This window comes from Eriocheir sinensis, chromosome 51 (genome assembly GCF_024679095.1).
Source record: "Eriocheir sinensis breed Jianghai 21 chromosome 51, ASM2467909v1, whole genome shotgun sequence".
Lineage (NCBI taxonomy): Eukaryota > Metazoa > Arthropoda > Malacostraca > Decapoda > Varunidae > Eriocheir > Eriocheir sinensis.
This window is the reverse complement of record NC_066559.1, coordinates 4140335-4160425: the sequence shown is the minus strand read 5'-3', so window position 1 is coordinate 4160425 and position 20091 is coordinate 4140335. Positions and strand designations below refer to the sequence as shown.

Here is a 20091-nt window from a genome sequence, read left to right as displayed (position 1 = left end):
CGAGCCCCAAGCCCAATGACAAAGCCCTATTGACCCCATTACTCCGGGCCTTAAATGAAACTCCGATAAGGTCATTTTACGTCTCTTCCTTATTTAGCTTCTTGGCGAGGCTCCGGAGTGCGCAAATAGAGCTACAGATTCTCCACGGGGCATTTACTTCGATAATCTTGGCTCCTGATCTTCGCCTCCATTTAATATTCACTGCGGCCACAGGTGAGGTGAGGCGAGGGAAGGTGAGGTAAGGTGATGGGCATGCAGGTGTGTGGATAGGCTAAGTTAGGAAAGTTTGAGATAAGACTTGCTTCCATCTGATTGAGTTATGTTCGGGCAATTTCATATAACTTGCTTTCGTAAGATGTTGGTTATGTTAGTGAAGTTTCAAATGACTGTCTGCCTTAGCTTTGATCAGGTTAGGTCATATCAAGTTCGGTTTAGCTAATCTTCTTTTGGGTAAGTTAGGTAAGGCGAGGGGAGGGGAGTTAGATTAGAATAGGATCTTAGTCTAGTGAAAAGTGATGTGAAGTAAGGTTAGGTGAAAAAAGAAAAGATTAAGTGAGGGAAGGGGGAAGGAGGCGTTGGATTGGGTCATTTTAGATTTAGCTAGGTTAGTTCAAGCTTATTTAAGGTATATTCGGTTTAGTTCAGATAAGAATAAATTAACAAAGGTTAGATTAGGTGAGGCGTGATGTCAGAGGGCAAGTGAGGTGAGGTAAGGTAAGGTGGGATGTGAGCGAGCAGGTGAGGTGAGGTAAGATGTGATGTGAGTGGGCAGGTGATGTGAGGTAAGATGTGATGTGAACGGGCAAGTGAGGTGATGTGCATGAGGTAAGGTGTAATGTTAGCGGGCAAGTGAGGTGACGTAAGGTAAGGCGTGTTTTGAGTGGACAGGTGAGGTAAGGTATGATGTGAGTGGGCAGGTGAGGTGAGGAGAGGTGAGGTGTGATGTGAGTGGGCAGGTGAGGTAAGGTATGATGTGAATGGCCAGGTGAGGTGAGGAGAGGTGAGGTGTGATGTGAGTGGGCAGGTGAGGAGAGGTGAGGTAGAGAGGCTGCTGCAGAGTGACGCGTCTTGCCTTACAGGTGACCACAGAGCCGCTGCGCCGCGACCAGGACAACACCCCACACCGCTATGGGCGAACACCTGACCCCTACACACCTGACCCTACCTCCGACGTTACGGCAGGAACACCCTCCCTTGCCTCCCTACCTCCCATGCCTCCTCTAATTTCCTCCGCTCTGATGCTATAGACTTATACCTCTTCCTCTACCACCCTTATCTCCCTTCCCTCTCCTCCCATTTCCCTCCTTTTGACATCCATAGTATCCTCCTCCCCTGCCTCCCTTCCCTTCCCTATCTCCTTTTTTGTTACCCTTCCCTACCCTCCCATTTGCCTCCCGACTCCTATAGTACCCTTTACCCTCCCTTCTCTTCTCTTACCTTCCCTCCCCTCTCTTCCCCTCCGATCCATTACCATTTCCTCCCTTCTTTCAGACGCTATACTGGTCACCCTTCACCTGTCTCCCCTCCCTTCCCCTTCCCTCACTTAGACACTATACTTTAACCATTCCCCTGCACCACCCGCCTTCTCTTCCCTCCACTTTCATTTCCTCTGCTCGTACGCTAGACTTGTACCCTTTTCTCTGCCTCCTTTCCCTTCACTTCCCCTTTCCTCCCTCCCCTACCTTCCTTTTCGTTCCTTTCCCTCCCTTCCCATTTCCTCCTTTCTGAAACCTCTTGTACCCCATTCCCTGCCTCCCCTCTCTTCCGCTTCCCCCTCTTCTTCCTCTTTCCTCTTCCCCTTTTCTCCCCTCCTCTATTTCTCCTTCTTTCCTCCTCCCCTCTTTCCCTTCACCTTGACATCTCTTTATTGATGCAGCAGTTTCTATTCTCCTTCTCTCTTCCCCCTATATATACGTACCAATGACACTATCCCCTCCCGCTCCTTCCCCTCCTCTTTATTGCATCGACAGTACCCCAACCCATCGCATCCCCTCTCCCCGCCACTAATTCTATGGCAGCAACCCCTCCCTTCACTTACCCTATGCTCCCCTTCCCTCACCCTCCGCTCTCTTCCCCTACCCGACCCTATAAGAAGTAATTTTCCTCTCGCGATAAAACACGCCACTTTGCAGCCGCCTGATAGTCTTGGCAAGGGTCCCTCTAACTCACTGTCCTGACTGACCCGCTTTCCACAGCTTGACATTACTGCTATTTAAGGTCACCGTGTCAGTGTCCCTTCCCTTAACCTCCTCCCGCTCTGACTGATGCAAAACCTGCCACCTCGACCTGACTCTACTGCCAACCACTGTCTCTCTAAGTACGGTAACTCTCCTTCAGGTTCTATAGATTACCACATTAAATTACTCTTACCATGACATGTACGCTTTATTAGTCTTTGTTCTGCTTTGACTGACTAACTGACTGACTGGTCTTACTGTCTGCTAAAGCTTATTCTGTAAGTCACAACCCTTCCATGTACCTGATACGTTGTCCTAGAAAGAGTGAGTGAGTAGTTAAGTGAGTAAGAGTGAGCGCGTAAGTAAGGGAGTGAGTGAGTAAATATGCAAGTGAGTAAAGTATGTGAGCGAGTAAGTAGTGTATAGCAGTAAGTGAGTGAGAAAGTAAGTAAATAAAAGTCATTACGTGAGTGAGTGAGTGAGTGACCGACCGACCACAACACCCAAACACAAACACAAACTAAGTCATCTTGCTTGCCTGGACCTGCCAAGTCACTGTCCGACCCAAAGACCTCTAAAGTACCCCATCATCACCATTACCTTCAGCCGCATGATGACTCAACCATCCATGAAGTCCTCTGTAAGTCACTCTCCTTCTCTAATCCGCACACACACACACACACACACACACACACACACACACTCTCCTTGATCAACCAACCACCTTCCCCCTTTAAATAACTCTCCTGCCCTGACTGAACCTCTTTTTCGGTCCCAGTCAACCTCTATATCCTAATACAACTAAAATCATTAAATTGTTCTGCTGGGCCACAAACATGCTCCACGTCACCCACTAGCCACAACCACAATACTTCTTCACCCAACCAGTCAGCACCTCACCATGTCACCATCACACCTCACGTCACCCATCAAACCATCAACACACTTACCGTCACCTTATCTTCACCTCAACATCTCTGTTCTTTCTTTGCCACAGCAGTATACTTTCTATCCTGCCAATAGTGTGTCATGACCCTGCTGCTGTTCTGACGCTATACTGCTAATACCCTGCTATGGCTCCTCTACTGCCTTGCCAAACACATTACTTCCTGCCACATAAGTCTCTCGTATCTGCTATTCCGCTGGTGGGGCTTCGATTTAGGTGTTTATATAGATTAGAGTGATCAACATCGGCGATTTCCATGAAGTATACTTATATTTACAATCTGATGTGGGGACACGAAGTAACTGGTATTAGTTACATAAGTTAAAGTCCAAGATAGAAATAGACAAGAACTGGTTTAAGAGCTGGAAGGTGGATGAGTGGAACAATCTGAGCAGGTGCGGAGCGAGGCAAATACAACGGACAGATTCAAGATGGAGGTTAGATGCATTTATGGATGAAAAGGGATTTTGGTGAATAACTCATTTTTAGGCGATATTATGTGTAGGCTCTGCCCTCTTGTACTCTCTTCATATCCTTGTATCCTTCTACGTCTCGTCTACTACCCTGCTGCCACCTTGCTAATACTCTACTGCTGCCCTACTAATGCCCTGTCACAACCCTGCCACTAGCTCTGCAGGGGTGTGGCAGTGAGTGCACAAGTTACTAAGACATTAAAAAAAGTTCAACTATCTTACCACTCGTCTATGGATGCTAAGGTCCTTTTCTGCCACATCCCTACCACTACCTTGTTGATGTCCGGGAACATGTCTACTACTGCCGAGCTCACGATACAGCCTCGCCCTGCCAAGCCTGCACCTGCCGAAGCACATCCTCGAGGAAAAGTGGCTCTCCTGAACGAGGCTTTCACCTGTTCACTCTTACGCGCCGCTCTCACTTGATTCCAACTTCATCTGGTCTCGTAACTCACGATCAATTTTTCCTCCTGAAGGCTGCGAGAGAGAGTTATTTCCTTTCTTACCCATTTGAGAGTAAACGTTTGATCAGTAATGTCATTGCTACGTGAGGAAGTGACAACGTTCAATTACAAGTGAAGAAAATGATGTCTGTGTGGCAAGAATTCAGCATAATGAGACAGCAAACAAAAGAACCAATTTAAACGAAAGTTACTTAAGAAAATTGCATGTTTTATACTCCTAGAATTAGATATAATATAAACCTGTGACTTGCAACATGATCGCTCATATAGTACTCTCCTCTCACCGAAAAAAATGTTTATGAACTTTGTAACTTTTCACGGAGTAATTAACGTGCCCGCCTGTCACAAGAGCCACACCTGGAGGGGACAAAGAGAGACTGTAACGCAGGCAAGGTAAAAAAAAATGGATAGAAATGACGGATATTAATTTCGCTGAATGTGAAGAACGCGACTTGCATTTTCTTCCCTGTGCTCTGTGTGCTGTGTGTGTGTGTGTGTGTGTGTGTGTGTGTGTGTGTTGAGGCGGTATGATGCTTGACAAGGGAGGATGCAGAGGAGAGACAGAGCGTTGAGAAAAAAAAATAATTACGAGTAAAAAATTGAGAAAGAATGGTGAAAAAAATGAAAGAATCAGAAAAATTGGCGTATATGAAAAAGTAATAAAAGTTAGTGAAGAGTCTGAGAGCTAATGAAAAAAGTGCAAGTGCATAAAGAAAAAAAGTTAAAAAGAAATGCATGGACCTGTTTGCGAAGGAAAGAGGTTGTGACACGGGAAAGGAACGAAGAGCGTGCTGGCGAAGGCGAGGTCGTGAAGAACGTGGGAAAGAAAAAAAAAATTCATGGCGCATAAAAGATAAAGAAGCAAGAGAGAGAAAGAGAGAGAGACGATGGACAAGACACAAAGGAAGAAACATTGTGATGAAAAATGAAGATTATCACGAACGGAAGAAAAAAGGTGAGGTAAAGAAAACGAATAATGAAACGCAGCGAAGAAATGAGAATCTGAAAATAAAATACGGACGCACGAAAGAGGGAGGGAAAAGCAAGAGACAAGACGATGAACAAGACGCGAAGAAAGAAACAAGGTGGTGAAAATTTAAGATTATCAAGAACGGAAGAAAAAAATGGTTAGGTAAAGAAAATAAAAGAAAAACATCGAAAGAATGACCATATGAAAAAAAAGCAAGAGAAGACGATGAACAAGACGCGAAGAAAGAAACAAGGTGGTGAAAATTTAAGATTATCAAGAACGAAAGAAAAAAATGGTTAAGTAAAGAAAATAAAAGAAAAACATCGAAAGAATGACCATATGAAAAAAAGGAAGACGAAGGAGAAGACGCGAAGAAAGAAACAAAGTGGTGAAAATTTAAGATTATCAAGAACGAAAGAAAAAAATGGTTAGGTAAAGAAAAAGAATAATGAAAAACAGCGAAAGAATGACCATATGAAAAAAAAAAGAAAGACGAGACGATGGATAAGACGCAAAGAAACGTACAAAGCGGAGAAAATGAAGCATAGCAAAAGTATTATGAAAAACAGCGAAGAATTGACCATATGAAAATGAAATAAAGAAGCATGAAAGAGGGAGGAAAAAAGGAAGAGACGAGACACGAGACAATGGACGAGACACGAAGGAAGGAACAAAGCGATGAAAAACGAAGATTATCAAGATCGCAAAAAAAAAATGGTGAAGTAAACAATATAATAACGAAACTGCAATGAAGGAAAGGAGAATACATGAAAAACGTCCCAGTCACCACAATGAATAAATGTATGACGCATATTAAATGGATAATGTTTTAGACACAGGTGAGAACGAATGAACAGGTGAGGGACGAGAACGTGAGAACTGTAATCCCGATGTACTGGACGGAGCCTGGGGGGTGCTGTACTCACCTGTCTGGCACGGCGGGAGGTCCTCAGGTGTTCGGCGAAGGCAGGAGGTCAAGGTCGTTTGGTGGCCTCGAGCTTCTTTTGGGCGGCGGGCGTCAGTGTGTCCCGGAAGGTCTTGTTTTTCTTTCAAGCTCCGCCACACTTGCTGCAAACTAACCACAGCTGGCACAGATACACTTTGGTGCACTTTTTCCCCACTTAGATAAAGGGGGCACAGAAAGCAGTCGGAGCAAGTCTAAGTCAGGTGTGCAAGGTAAGGGCCGCGGGTCACTGACTTAACACTCAGGCCTCGTCCTTCAGACCCTCGGCACTCACGGCCACAACACAGACCTTGCCAGAAGACTTTGGGTCACAACCGCGCGGCCTCCGTCTGGCTGCTTCACGAAACAAAGACAAGATGGATGAGAACAGTCAACTCACTCCAAGATCATAAAGTTTCACAAGGAGACTCGCAGCGACGCAACCTCACAGTTTTAACTTCGAGCAGGCGACGCCAAGTGCGCGACCAGCGTTTATACCACGAGCCAGCCCGCGGCGGCTACTCCCCTGCACAGTACACAACACAATCCCGAGGGAGCAGGTAAAGCCACAAAGGGCGAGAGCATCACCCAGGCCACGACAGCCTCACCAAAGGACTCCCAAAAAACACGTGAACTTAAAAGTATCGTACTTTATACCGCCCCGGGCAGGTGCTCATCAGCTGAAGTGTTCTTAAAGTTAAGGACAAGTTCTCCCGGCAGATCTCCAACAGGAGCGCACGGGGGTCGCAGAGGACCTGCTGACGAGCGATCACAGCAACGCGGGTCAGCAGGGGGTGCTGCGGTGCGGAGCGAAGGGCGCGGGCCGCATGGCTGGGTGCGGGTGTGAAGCGCGGCTGCAGCACCGCTCAGCCGACGGGGAGAACCACGACTGGCGGCCGACACTCTCCCTCCCTCTCACTGCACACAGACACACAAACACACACGCGCACACACACCGCCAAGTCTCCTCTTCTCTTCTCTCCCTCCCTCCCTGCCTCCCGCATGCCCGCTGCTGCCGCCGCCGACAGTTGCCTGCGCCGCCTGCCGTCACACGCGGTTCATAACTCACATTCAGACGCTCCATCACATTACCTTTGATCGCCACAGCTGTACCGACACTTCACGAGCCGCCCCCTGCCCTCGCCTCCCCGCCCTCTCCCTCCTGCTCTGCATGCTCTCCCAATAAAGCACCTTTGCTACAGTAAAAAAAATTGTAGTAATAGTAATAGTAGTAGTAGTAATAGTAGTAGTAGATATGGCAGTAGTAGTAGTAGTAGATATGGCAGTAGTAGTAGTAGTAGATATGGCAGTAGTAGCAGCTTCAGATACAATGAGCTATACCTTAGGATACGCCACATAGAATATTAATTAACAAGTGCTCCTCGCTGCCTCCTACTCCATCCGCCACCTGTCTGCCCACACCTTCCGTAGCCACACAATCCCTCCTCCACCCTTATCTATACGCACACCGTCCCTACACCTCCCCTCCATCCTCCACTCTTTATCGCTAGTCACCTATTACCCATAACCACCACTATTGCCACCCTATTTCCAAACATAACACTCGCCTACCCCATTCCCCTTACCCATGCACACCCTTACACCTTCCATGCATTCACTCCAACTTCCTACACCCCTCTTCTCTTACCCCTACCCTACCTTACGTGTCACTGCAAACCTCTCTATACACACGTGGCTTACATACACACCATCTCCCTAAATCACCCCGTCTCTATATCCTTCACGTCTTATCTCACCGCCTTACGTTTCCATCAACATAACGTTATCACTCCTTATCACTAGTCTTTTATTAGCCCTAACTTAACCACTGTTGTCGCCCTGTTTCCAATCATTCCACTCGCTTACCCCATTCCCCTATTTCCCTTTTCTCACTCCACCCGCTTACCCCATTTCCATACTCTCCATTCCCCATGTCGTACTGTTCTGTTTATTCACCCCCCAACCCCCCCACCCACACACCCCCACCTTAACTTCTTCCTATAGCCATGAACCGCCTCACCTTCCCACTACCTGTTCAGACTCGCACGCTCTTTTAACCTACACACACACACACACACACACACACACACACACACACATGTCTGCATCTCCCTCACTCACTCGCATGCACACTCACTCACTCACACGTATCGTCTCGCCCACCTCCTCATTCATATACTCTTTACCCTCTCCTACACCTCCTCTCTCTCATCCCCACCACCACCCTAGCGTCTCTTCCACCACCTCCTCATACTTACTCCATGCTTCTCACAGCAGCCATAACAATACACTCGGCAACACCACTATTCTGATCTATATAACCACCATACGCTCACTACAACTACTATACTACCATCAACACTGATCACCATACACCGCCACTTTCCTCGTTCGATCACTCGCCTCATTATCTTCACCTCCAGTTCATCCTCATCATTACAGCACCTACTTTCTACCACAACGTCCCCCTTACATCCGCATCTTCCCCCACACATTCCCGCCTCCACAGCCTCAGTTCGACACCCTCACCAGTACTACAGCGCCCTCCTCCTACACTTCCCCTTCCTAGTCACTATTACAAAACTCACTTTCTACTCAATCTACCCTTTCACATCCCCATCTCCCTCCATACATTCCCCGCCTCCACAACCTTAGTTCGCCTCCTCATCAACACCACAACGCCCTCCTCCTCCTACACACTTGTTGCGCACACTGAAGACTCATCACCAACGCCACGTGAGGTAAGTTAAGCCACTCTTCCGTCCCCGCCACTCCTGCCCTGTTTGCGGGTGCGGCACGCTGATTGGCTGAGGCCCCAGGACGCTAGCCACTCACGCAGCATCTTTGTCGTGACGTCATCCTCCGCTGCCCTTGATAACTCGCCGCCGTGCTGACTGCCAGACGTGTGAATTCCCTTCTTATATGTATATTTTTTTTACTTTGGTTCTGGTTAGATTTCCCTTTGTCTGTGGTTTGTCTGCGGGGTGATGCTGAAGATCGTTCCTTCATGTCGAGGTTTGGCGCTGGTGATGTTGTGTTGTTGTGGGATTGTGTGCATACGAGTTGATGGGTTTCGGAGGCTTTGAGAAGGGTTCAAAGCCTCAGGTTTGAAGCATTGAACTTGTCACCCGAATATGCTCGTTAGCCATCCTCCTCTGCCACCCCTCCCATCCACCTCCTCCTTTTCTTCCTCCTCCTCTTCCTTTCGTGGTGATGGTATCAATCGTAGTAATAGCAGCAGCAGCAGCAGTAGTAGCAGTAGTAGTAGTAGTAGTAGTAGCAGTGGTAGTAGTAGTAGTAATAGTAGTAGTAGTAGTAGTAGTAGTAGTAGTAGATTCGGTGTAAGTTTTAATACATATTTTCATGCGTTATCTTCGGTACGTTACATAATTACATGTGTACGTACACTTTACCAAATGAAAGCCAAATACCTCTCACTACAATATTAGTAATTAACGCTCAGCAAGCAGCACCACATGTCCTTGCACGGCAGAATACGGAACCCGAGGCAGCGACGCAATGGCCGTTCATGTGAGGTCACTCCACCGCAGCATTGTGCAACTGTATTCGCATTTACTGTCTTTTCCACAATGTCTACGCCTGAGGAGAGAAAAAACGGGCCATCATCACCGTAGGAGCAGGTTAGGAAGTGGTATCACCGTTGCTAGATTATCGTACTCAGAGCATAGTATTTACCGGTTTTTGACGCCCTCCTACTGCCAAGAAACATCAGGAATTAACTATTTTAACGATGAATATAAAGGAATCTCGTTTTTGGGGCCCAGGAGACAGTTTTTCGTTCGGAGGTTGGTAATTATAAGAGGCTGAGTACGACAATCTGGCAACGTTGAGTGGTATCTGCCAGCTCTCCCTCCAGCGTTTCATCCCCGACACCGACTTGACAGAAAACGTGAAAATGTGTACAATGACAATCCATTAAATCTGAATCCCAGCGATTTATAGCATGGATCTGTCTCGAGCCTTAAACCATCAACAAAGGGTAGAAAATAAAGATGACAGGTAGAACTTAAACGAGAAATGACACACACACACACACACACACACACACACACACACACACTTCCTCGCTCTACCCCTCGCCTATTGCGTCGTCCAGATCAGCGTGAGGTGATGGATCTAAATATAGTACAGCTTACGGGGAATTGGGACGTGCTTTTCACCTGAGCAGAAGTGGTGGTGGTGGTAGAAGAAGAAGAAGAAAAAAAAGAAAACGAATAAAAAGACAAAAATAAGATAGAGAAGAAAAGAACAATAACAATATGAAGAACAAAAAGAAAAAGAACAACGAGAAGAAGAAGAACAAGAACGAGAAGCGGACAAAGATATAATAACCACAAGGCTGAAAGGAACAGAAGCTTATCTAACCTTCACCTCTCACTTCTAATCCTCCACCTCGTCCTAGCTCATCCTCTTCTCCTCATCCTCCTTCACCTCCTCCTCTCCCTATACATCCAACGCCATCAGTATTCCCTCTTATACGTTTTTAATAATCTCCTCTTCCTCGCATAACTCTAGGGTGCAGCCACGCATGAAATGAGCATCAACTTGGAGAAACAGAAGAGCATCGACAGCACCTCCCAGCCTATCTTTCTCCCCTTTCCAAGGAGGAGACGAGGCCTGGATGGTTCACGAGCCTCGGAAAACAAGGTGTGTGTGTGAAATAGAGTTACCTGGCAAGTCTCTCTCTCTCTCTCTCTCTCTCTCTCTTTGTTTTTTGTTTTTTATTTAATTTTCTTGTTTTTTTCGGATTTTACGCAACGCTTTGATTGTTGATGTATATTTTCTATTGTTTTTTTTTGTGTGTGTGGTATTGTGGATGGTATTGTTGCTGTAGAATTTGTTGTTAGTTTTGTTGTTATCGTCGCTGTTGTTGTTGCTATTTTTGTTGTTGTTATTATTATTTCCGTGCGGTTTTCTTTTTTTCAATCACTGTGATGGTGGTGGTGTGGTGATGAGGTCGTTGTTGTCGTTGTTTTTGTTGTTGCTGTTGCTGTTGCTGGATTTTTATTTTATAGTTTTGTTTTTGTTTCGACATTGGTGTGGTGGTGGTGGTGGTGGTGGTGGAGGTGGTAGTTGTAGTGGTGGTTGGCTGAATTGAATGTAGCGGGATGAATTTACAGTACTGGACGGATCGTATCTTTTTTTCCTTTCACTACTACTACTACTACTACTACTACTACTACTACTACTACTACCACTACCTCCGTGACCACTACAATCGCCATCACTCTTTCCTTTTCACTCCCGTCATGGCACTTCTCGTCACACCGCTCCCTCACATACCGTACCCTCGTGTGTGTGTGTGTGTGTGTGTGTGTGTGTGTGTGTGTGTGTCACGTGATCCAACTATTTAGGTCGTTCTCAGGTGGCGCGCAGGATAGCAGAACGTGAGTCTAGACGAAGCGAACCTCGGTGCCTAATGCTCCGTCCCTCGCTGCCTTTGACTCGCATGTTAAGGCTAATTCAAGAGACCCTTCACCCTCGACTCTGGGTACGGCTCACTACTGCCCTCTGGTGGCGGTGGCGCTGTGCCGGGATTGGGGTACTCTGTTAATGTTACTTGGACGGTACTTTTAATCTGTGAAGAAGTAGTTTTTCCCCCTAACCCTCGTCTTAACATACGATATGATTAGGAGGAGATAAAAAGTGAACTTGTGGGAAAATCTAGGATTTTCCCACGTCTTTTTCCTTCGCTTTGCATCAGTCTGTGGGGCGAGTGAAAAATACTATATTTAGTGAGAATACACACACCCTCAAACCCCTGTCTTAACATACGGTATAGTTAGAAAGAGGAAATAAAACCGGAACTTAAAGAAAAATGTGGGAGGAAAGAAGAGCACCATTCGCTTCGCATCAGTCTGTGGGGAGCGTGAATGATGATATAAATAATGTGAACATATATACCCCAAATCCCTGAGTCTTACCACACGGTATAGACAGAAAGAGGAAATAAAAAGGGAACCTGTGGGAAAATGCAGAAGGAAAGAACAGTATCATTTCGCATCTTTCTGCTTGGCGTGCATTGTGAAGCTAAGCCCGGGAGAAGCAGAGGGCTGTCACGGGCCGGCCGACGCACCCTTGTTAGGCGCATCAGACACGTCAAGGAGTGAGCCGCGCGATGGAGAACGGACGGATCGGGGGCGACGCGAGATCAGAAAAGGTGAGGGCGGGATGCAAAGCGAGACGGATGGAAATGAAGAAGGGGAGCGTAATGGCTTGTCTGCTTTCAATGTAAGATTCCCTGTGCCTGGAGACGAGAGCGAGGCGGAGGAGAGGCGGAGGATTGGGTGAGAGGGTGGTGGTTGCGGTGGTGGCTGTGGTTGAGGGGATGGAGGTAACGGCAGGTAAACGGTTTTAGCCCATTAGTGTCAAGCCCATTCGTGATACGCTAAGTTCTTCTCCTTGGCCTGATTTCTGTGCCGGGGACGTATGTGCATTATGCATGGGGCCTGGAAGCTCGTGAATCGAAAGGAGCGAGGCTGAGAGGCTGGTTAGAGACGCACCTCAGACGGGAGAGTGTACGAACACGAGGCAAAGGGTCAACAGAATAACGAAGAGCATGATGAGGGTCTAAAGAAATGGATAAACGTCACAAATCTGTATAATCGAGTTGTCTTTTCTTTATATAAGTCATGACTCGTTGTGTTAATTCATATCTATTCGTCCCTACCTTCGGTCTTTTGAACATAACTATTGTATTCACATGATCGTGTTTAGCTTTTGTAACCTAACTCGTCACTCTGTAATCGTCGAGTGTAAAGGATTGTTCAGCGTGGCGTGGCTTTGATCTCAACAAACAAGATCAAAACTACTGGATGTGTTTATCTTTGCTTGTGTCGGGCCTGAAGAGTTCACAAAGGCTCTTCTTACGTGCATCGTGTTCAGAATACCTTCATTTACAGTTTTATATACGTATCCTATTCAATTAATAACTATCACTATTATTGAAGTAGTAGTAATAACAACAACAACAACAACAACAACAACAACAACAACAACAACATTAATAAGGAACTACATAAGCACATAAACGAACACAAAATTCAAACACGTTACTTAAAAATAAATTGAGTGGCAACAAACAAAAAACAGACAAAAAACACCGTACTATCAGCAAGTCGTGAGTCGTGACGGATGACGCCGCAACATTCAAACAAAAAAAAAACGAAAAAAAAAACAGAAGAATGGTAAGTGACGACCAGTAAAAAGTGACATACAGGATTAAGTTTTTATCCTTGTTGTTTTGGCAGCAGCCCAGCGCCAGCAGACGTCCCCTCTCGCAGACACGCGGGAGAGGGCTCAGGCTGTCACGTGCCGTACGAGTGGCGGCCTTGGCGATAGGAGAACGATACGGGGAAGAGCGATAAGATAAAGAAATGTATGCTGCGTGCTCAGTGCCTTACAGGTGGAGGTGTGATAAGGAAGAGGAATCCATGCGTACCTAGTTTAATATTATAGATGGAGGAATGATAGGAAAGTGGAATGTAGGTGTACCCAGTCGCTAACAAGTGGACGGGTGATAAAAAAGGAAGAAGGGGAATGCATGCGTACCTAGTTAAAAATCATAGATGGAGGAATGATTGGAAAGTGGAATGTAGGTGTACCCAGTCGCTAACAGGTGGAGGGGTGATAAAGAAGAAAGAAGGGGAAGCAATTGTGATGCTGAAGAGATTGTGTCTTGATGAGGAAGTCAACCCATCTGAATATTTTTACGTCTTTGTAAGCTTTTTTTTTTTTTTACAGCAAAGGAGACAGCACAAGGACACACAAAAAAAGGAAACAGCAATAAAAAAAAGCCCGCGTAAAAAAAAAAAAAGACCGCAAAGGTAGTGTTTATCGAAGGGATGAAAGGTTGGATAGGCGGGTGAACGAATGGATGAGTGAATGAATGAGTGAATAGATGAAGGTATGAATGTATGGATGAATGGGTTGACTGGATGGATAAATACAATGATGGATATTTTGCTTGATAGGTCGATGGATGGATAGATGGATGGTTTTGGCATAATAGTACAAGCCATCGAATAAAACTTGAAATATATAAAAGTGTGCATTTCCTTGATATAGTATTAGTGTGTGTTAGTGTGTTAGTGTGTATGTGTGTGTGTGTGTGTGTGTGTGTGTGTGTGTGTGTGTGTGTGTGTGTGTGTGTGTGTGTGTGTGTGTGTGTGTGTGTGTGTGTGTGTGTGTGTGTAAGTGATTGCACTATTCCTTTTCTATATCAGTGCCGGTACTGGAGGACGATTTAAACACGAGACAAACAGATGAAGAGATCAGTGGAAAAGAAGAAACCTTACTGTCGCGTCCGGGGAAAAGAAAGTCTAAGAAAACTAAAGAAGCAAGGAAAGTGATAATAGAGACTCGCATTAAACTAACCAATCAAAGAGAGATCACTGGAAGAAATTTTATAGCAGCATTAGGCTTCAGAGATGACCGGATGCTTAGAACGCACAGCAACAACATGAAAACGTTTGCCAAAGGATTCGTAACATCAATATTGACCTATGAATATTGTAGGTCCTTTAAAGTGAGATATAAAAATATAAAAAAGTAAGTTCCTTTGTTTTCCTCCACAGCTTCAAAAAGCGATCCGCGAATCCGTCTATCCAGAAAGCATGGTGGTGGGCCTCAGGTGAGTGCAGGTGCAAGGTGCGAGACGCTCAATAATTTCCACGAACACGGACACAACACGGCCGCGGGGTGGCGGGGCACCGGCGGGGCCAGACTGAAACAGCAGATTAAACTTTCCCTCAGTCCTCAGCGTCCACACATTGCCGCCTCCATTTCTTATCATTTCTCTTCTTATTTTCATTATCTCTCTACTCATTTTATCATCGTCCGTCTCCGGAGACTGCAACAATGTTTTCGTCGTTGTCTGTTTGTTTGTTTGTCTGTTTGTCTCTTCGTTACCAAAATTTATTCACATATACAGAAAAAAACATCCTGAGGTGGGTCTCTCAAACTTGTTATTTTTGAGGAACTGATGATAATTGACTGAATGTTGAGAGAGAGAGAGAGAGAGAGAGAGAGAGAGAGAACAATACGAAGATTACGAAGAAGAAATCTTGAATGTCATTATAATCTCTCTCTCTCTCTCTCTCTCTCTCTCTCTCTCTAATCTACAAAAACATGTCATAACCTTCAAATAAAAAAAGTATAATCTGCATGATGAAAAGCCAAGAATTTTTTCTCTCTCTCTCTCTCTCTCTCTCTCTCTCTCTCTCTCTCTCTCTCTCTCTCTCTCTCTCTCTCTCTCTCTCTCTCTCTCTCTCTCCTCTCTCTCTCTCTCTCCTCTCTCTCTCTCTCTCTCTCTCTCTCTCTCTCTCTCTCTCTCTCTCTCTCTCTCTCTCTCTCTCTCTCTCTCTCTCTGCCTCATGCCATTCTTTCCTTATTTTTATTTTTCTACAGTCGTGATTTTCTTTCCTTTCCTTTACGTGACATTACTTAATCTTCGTGTCAGGCGTCTGTTTCTTTGTCTTTCTTTCATTTCGTCCATCTGTTTTTTTGTTTTTATCCCGTTTATAAGTTTCTCACATGCATATTTTTTTCTGTGTATTTTCCAATTTTTCTTTATTCTTAAGTTGTTGATTTTTTTTCTGATTTTTAGCTTATTTAACGGTTGTTGTTTTTTAGTAGTCATCTTCCTTCTCACTCTACTGTTATCTTCTTGAGTAAAATTTTATTATTTCTGTATATTTTTCTGATTATAACATTCCTCTATTTTCTCTGCCATTTGATTCGGTCTCTTTTCCATTTATTTTCTTTCCACCAGTTATAATATCAGGACACCTCTCCTCCCGAAATTGACCCCTCTTTCGGCCACCTCTTTGGATTCTTTGTAGGAGCAGCGAGTAGCGGGCTTTTTTTTTTATTATTGTTTTCTTTTTTTGTATGTGCCCTTGAGCTGTCTCCTCTGTTGTAAAAAAAAATAATCTTCTTCACTTCATTCTCCTTCATTCGCCTCCTTCCCTCACATTTCACATTCCCCTCTTTCTTCCTCCCTCCATTTGCCTCCTCCCGCCAAGATAAGAAAGTAGAGCAATTTTTTCGCTATCTGATTTTCTCCTCTTTTTCGTGTTCCTCTTGTTCTTTCTTTTCTTTCTGTTATTCCTCCTTCTTTACTTCCTTTTGTTTCTCTTGTTTCTCCTTTTCATCTCTTGCTCTTTTTGTTTTTCATGCCCTTGTTATCCCTCCTCTTCGTGATCCCCTTATTAGTCTCCTTCCTCCTCCTTCTCTTCGATTTCCTCCTCCTCCTCCTCCTTCTGCTTTTCTTCCTTCTCCTCGAACAATTTCTCCTTCTCCCTCTCATACTTTTAATCCTTCTTTTCCTTATGTCCTCTCCTTCCTACTTATCTTCTTTTTTCTTCTTTTTCTTCTTCTTCTTCTTCCTCCTCCTCCTCCTCCTATCAGAATCGAGTGAGGTCATCCAAAACATTACTGGGATTGTCTGTTTGTTCGGCTAATCCTGGACTCCTCTCCTTCCTTCCCTCCCTTGCCTCCTCTCTCCAATTCTCCCTCTTTCCCTAATTTCCTCACTCCCTCCTTTCCTTCCTTGAACCTTTTCAGTCATTCGTTTCTTTCACATTGCCTTCTCTCTCTCTCTCTCTCTCTCTCTCTCTCTCTCTCTCTCTCTCTCTCTCTCTCTCTCTCTCTCTCTCTCTCTCACACACACACACACACACACACACACACACACACACACACACACACACACACACACATGGCTGATAAATACATTATACGCACATACGAGTATATACATATACAAGTTCCGATACATAATACGATACACGCACACATACAGACACACAAATACCTACACACACGCACGCACGCACAAACTCACATCAGTAATAGCCGTAAAAGTAAAAAAAAAAAAAAGTATCATAATATATCACAAAAAATAATCGTAACGCAAGAAAATAAAAAAATAGAAAAAAACATCATAATTCCCAGCTAAAAAAATATAAATGAAAATATATAAGAAAGATAAGGACAAAAACTGCTCAAAAATACCGAGAATGGTGTAATTGGGTTTGCCGTGACCTACAAACAGTAAGGTAATGAGCCAGGCCAGAGGAGAGAGAGAGAGAGAGAGAGAGAGATAGAGAGAGAGAGAGAGAGAGAGAGAGAGAGAGAGAGAGAGAGAGAGAGAGAGAGAGAGAGAGAGAGAGAGAGAGAGAGAGAGAGAGAGAGAGAGTAGGGTAGTCAATATCACGTGTATTAAACCTGTTCATCACAGCTTACACACCCACCCGCACCCCCCACCCACCCACACCAACACCCACACACCCGCAGCCCCCCCCCCCCACCCCACCAACACACACACACACTCAAGCGACACCATCGATTTGTCATTTGTTTTCTAGAAAATGGTAAATTTATCAACACTATGTGGCCACAGCAACGCAAACCAAACCCCAAAGTGTGCTGTGCTGTGTTGTGTTGTGTTGTATTGTATTGTGTTGTGTTGTGTTGTGTTGTGTTGTGTTGTGTTGTGTTGTGTTGTGTTGTGTTGTGTTGTGTTGTGTTGTGTTGTGTTGTGTTGTGTTGTGTTGTGTTGTGTTATACTGTGTTGTGTTGTGTTGTGTTGTGTTGTGCTGTGTTGCGTTGTGTTGTGCTGTATTGTGCTGTGTTGTGTTATACTGTACTTCCTCGAATGCGGGAGAGAGAGAAAGGCAGGCAGTCGTAGGGGTAGAGATACAGCAGTCGAAAGACATATTGCACTAACTTTAAATTCCTTGTTTCGAGCATATCGATGAGAAAACTTGAAATTTCATTGACGTATGAACTCTTGCGCTATGCCGTTATATTCACCTGTATGTGACTATTCCATAGGTATCAAATTTTCGGAGATAGCCTTTTGGAGTTTATGCTTTCCGCCTTTAACTGCAGAGCGGGGAGGAGGCGAGGGAAGAAAGGAAGGAAGGAAAAATAGAATGAATAAAGGAAGGAGGGAAGGAAGGAGGGAAGAAGGAAGGCCTTAAACGAGTTAAAGAAGGAAAGGGAGAAGAAAAAATTAAAGTGGCAGACTGGGGGTAAAGAGAGGAAGGAGACTGACTGGAGGGAAGGGCAGAACTCGGGAGAGAGGAAGCTTCGTATGGTTTAGAAAGTGGGGAGGTTGTGCGAGGAGGGAGGTGGGAGAGGCATGTTGAAGGAAGTGGTGATGGAAGAAGGAGGGAAGGCTAGGACTAGAGAAGGAGACAGGCGGGAGGTAATGAGATGAGACATGCTTAAAGTAGGGAAGGAAGGAGGCAGGTAGAAGGGATGGGGGAAGGGAGGCAAGCTGGAGCGAGGGGGGAGGTGGAGGGGTTCACCCTGACCCAGTTCGCCAGACCCTGATCTAGTCCAAGCTTTCCCCGTCGCGTGCAGGGATGTTGGCTGTAAATTTCACTAAGCTGCTAAGCACACAGTCGATGGAAAAATATGGTCACTATTTCTGCCTCTCAGTCGATAGTTATGTTCAGTATGTCCTTTCCTTTTTAGGCAGAGGCTAAAAATGTCTTTTTTGTGGCAGGCGCCGTAATTACCAACGGCTTAACCATTTTTTTCCAATTTGTGCCACGCATGTGTTCGGAATGAAGGCAAGGCATTAAGACTAAACGGTGGTACTGACTGTCGGGTCACCAGCACCTCCAAGTTTTTTTGTGGGCCAGATGTAACCTTCAGGGCTAAAATTAGTATCACACCTCAGATTTGCCCCCAAAATAATCCATTTACTTAATTCTTTGCTTGTTTGGTATTACGGCATGCCTTTATACACTTTGAAAATATCGTCATTAATAACTGTTAAATCGAATAATATGAAAAAAAGCATACTATGCAGGTAAGACTGGGAACAACACTGCGGGTGCTGGGCTGGTGTAGGTTCTCTGCTGGAAAAGTCTGCGGGTGCGGGCCACATGGTCAAAAACTCTTGTGGTGCGGAGCGGATTTGCTGCTAAATTAGGCACCACAGGCTCCTGCCAGCCAGCCAGACGCTCCTCGGTAAACTGGGCCTCCGCGTGGCGCGCTGGATCCATAAGTGTCCGCCGCGTGATATAGGATACACAGAGAAAAATGTGCCCAGGGAAGGAGACCAAACTCGGGCACTCCAGCCAGCAGTCCCAGCCTCTACCCGCTGGACCACCGTGGTCCCTTGCGGGCAACAAAAATACATTATATGACAATAAAACGACAATGAGAAAAAGCATGAACAAAAGATCACTTTCCCACAATTATTACAGCAGCGCTGCCTCTCGAGGAAAAAAAAGACGAAAAAACAACAACGACGACAACAGAACAATTCTGACAACAACAGCAACATTAACAACAGCAACATTAACAACAACAATAACTACTGCTGCTACTACTACTACAGCTACTACAACTACTACTACTACTACTACTACTACTACTACCACCAACAGCAACCATAAGAACACTCCTACCATCACCACCACCACCACCACCAGTCACCACCAATTCCACACAAACACCAAAACAAACACAAGAAAAGCACATACATCAACCCTCCTTCCTTCACAAAGCCTAAAACACAACGCAAACCACCCAGAGCCCTACAAGAAACTCCTCCCGGCCACAAACTACTTAGTGAGCAGCTGTGGCATGACGGGCCGGCTTCTGGTATATGATGACTTACTCTGGAGCGTCTTGTGGTGGTGGTCGTGCTAGCGATGGGGAGGGGGAGGGGAGATGGACGGAGATTAAGGGCTGACTGGAAATGGGAGAGACTAATCGTGTGGGCAAGGATCCAGAATTGTGAAGGAAAAGATAGAAAGACCAAACAAATGAGAATTTAAGAGGTATGAGAGAAGGGACAAGGTAAGCTGAGGAAGAATGGCGGTGAATGAGAAAGAAAAATGAAGAGAAAGGAGAATAGAGTTAGAGGTATAAGCGAAAGAAGAAGGTACAGGAGAAGAAGTAAAGGAGATAGAACGTAACGAAGGAACGCAGAATATGAAAGAAAACTGGATCTAAAGGCAAAAACCAAGAAAGCAAAGGGAGAATGAATAAAAAAAAAAACAAGAAGAGAGAAAAAAAATAAAAAAAAAAAAAAAAATTAAAAAAAAATGAAAAAGAAAAGGAAGAACAAAA

The 20091-nt window shown here is 45.2% G+C and overlaps 1 long non-coding RNA gene across 1 annotated transcript in view; it reads right to left on the bottom strand.

Annotated features, from left to right (window-relative positions):
* Positions 1-7054, bottom strand: part of LOC126982573 (uncharacterized) — a 128559-nt gene extending 121505 nt beyond the window's left edge. The window contains exon 1 of the long non-coding RNA XR_007735250.1: positions 5957-7054. This is a non-coding gene — a long non-coding RNA (uncharacterized LOC126982573). The remainder of the gene's footprint in view (positions 1-5956) is intronic.
* Positions 7055-20091: the final 13037 nt, after the last annotated feature.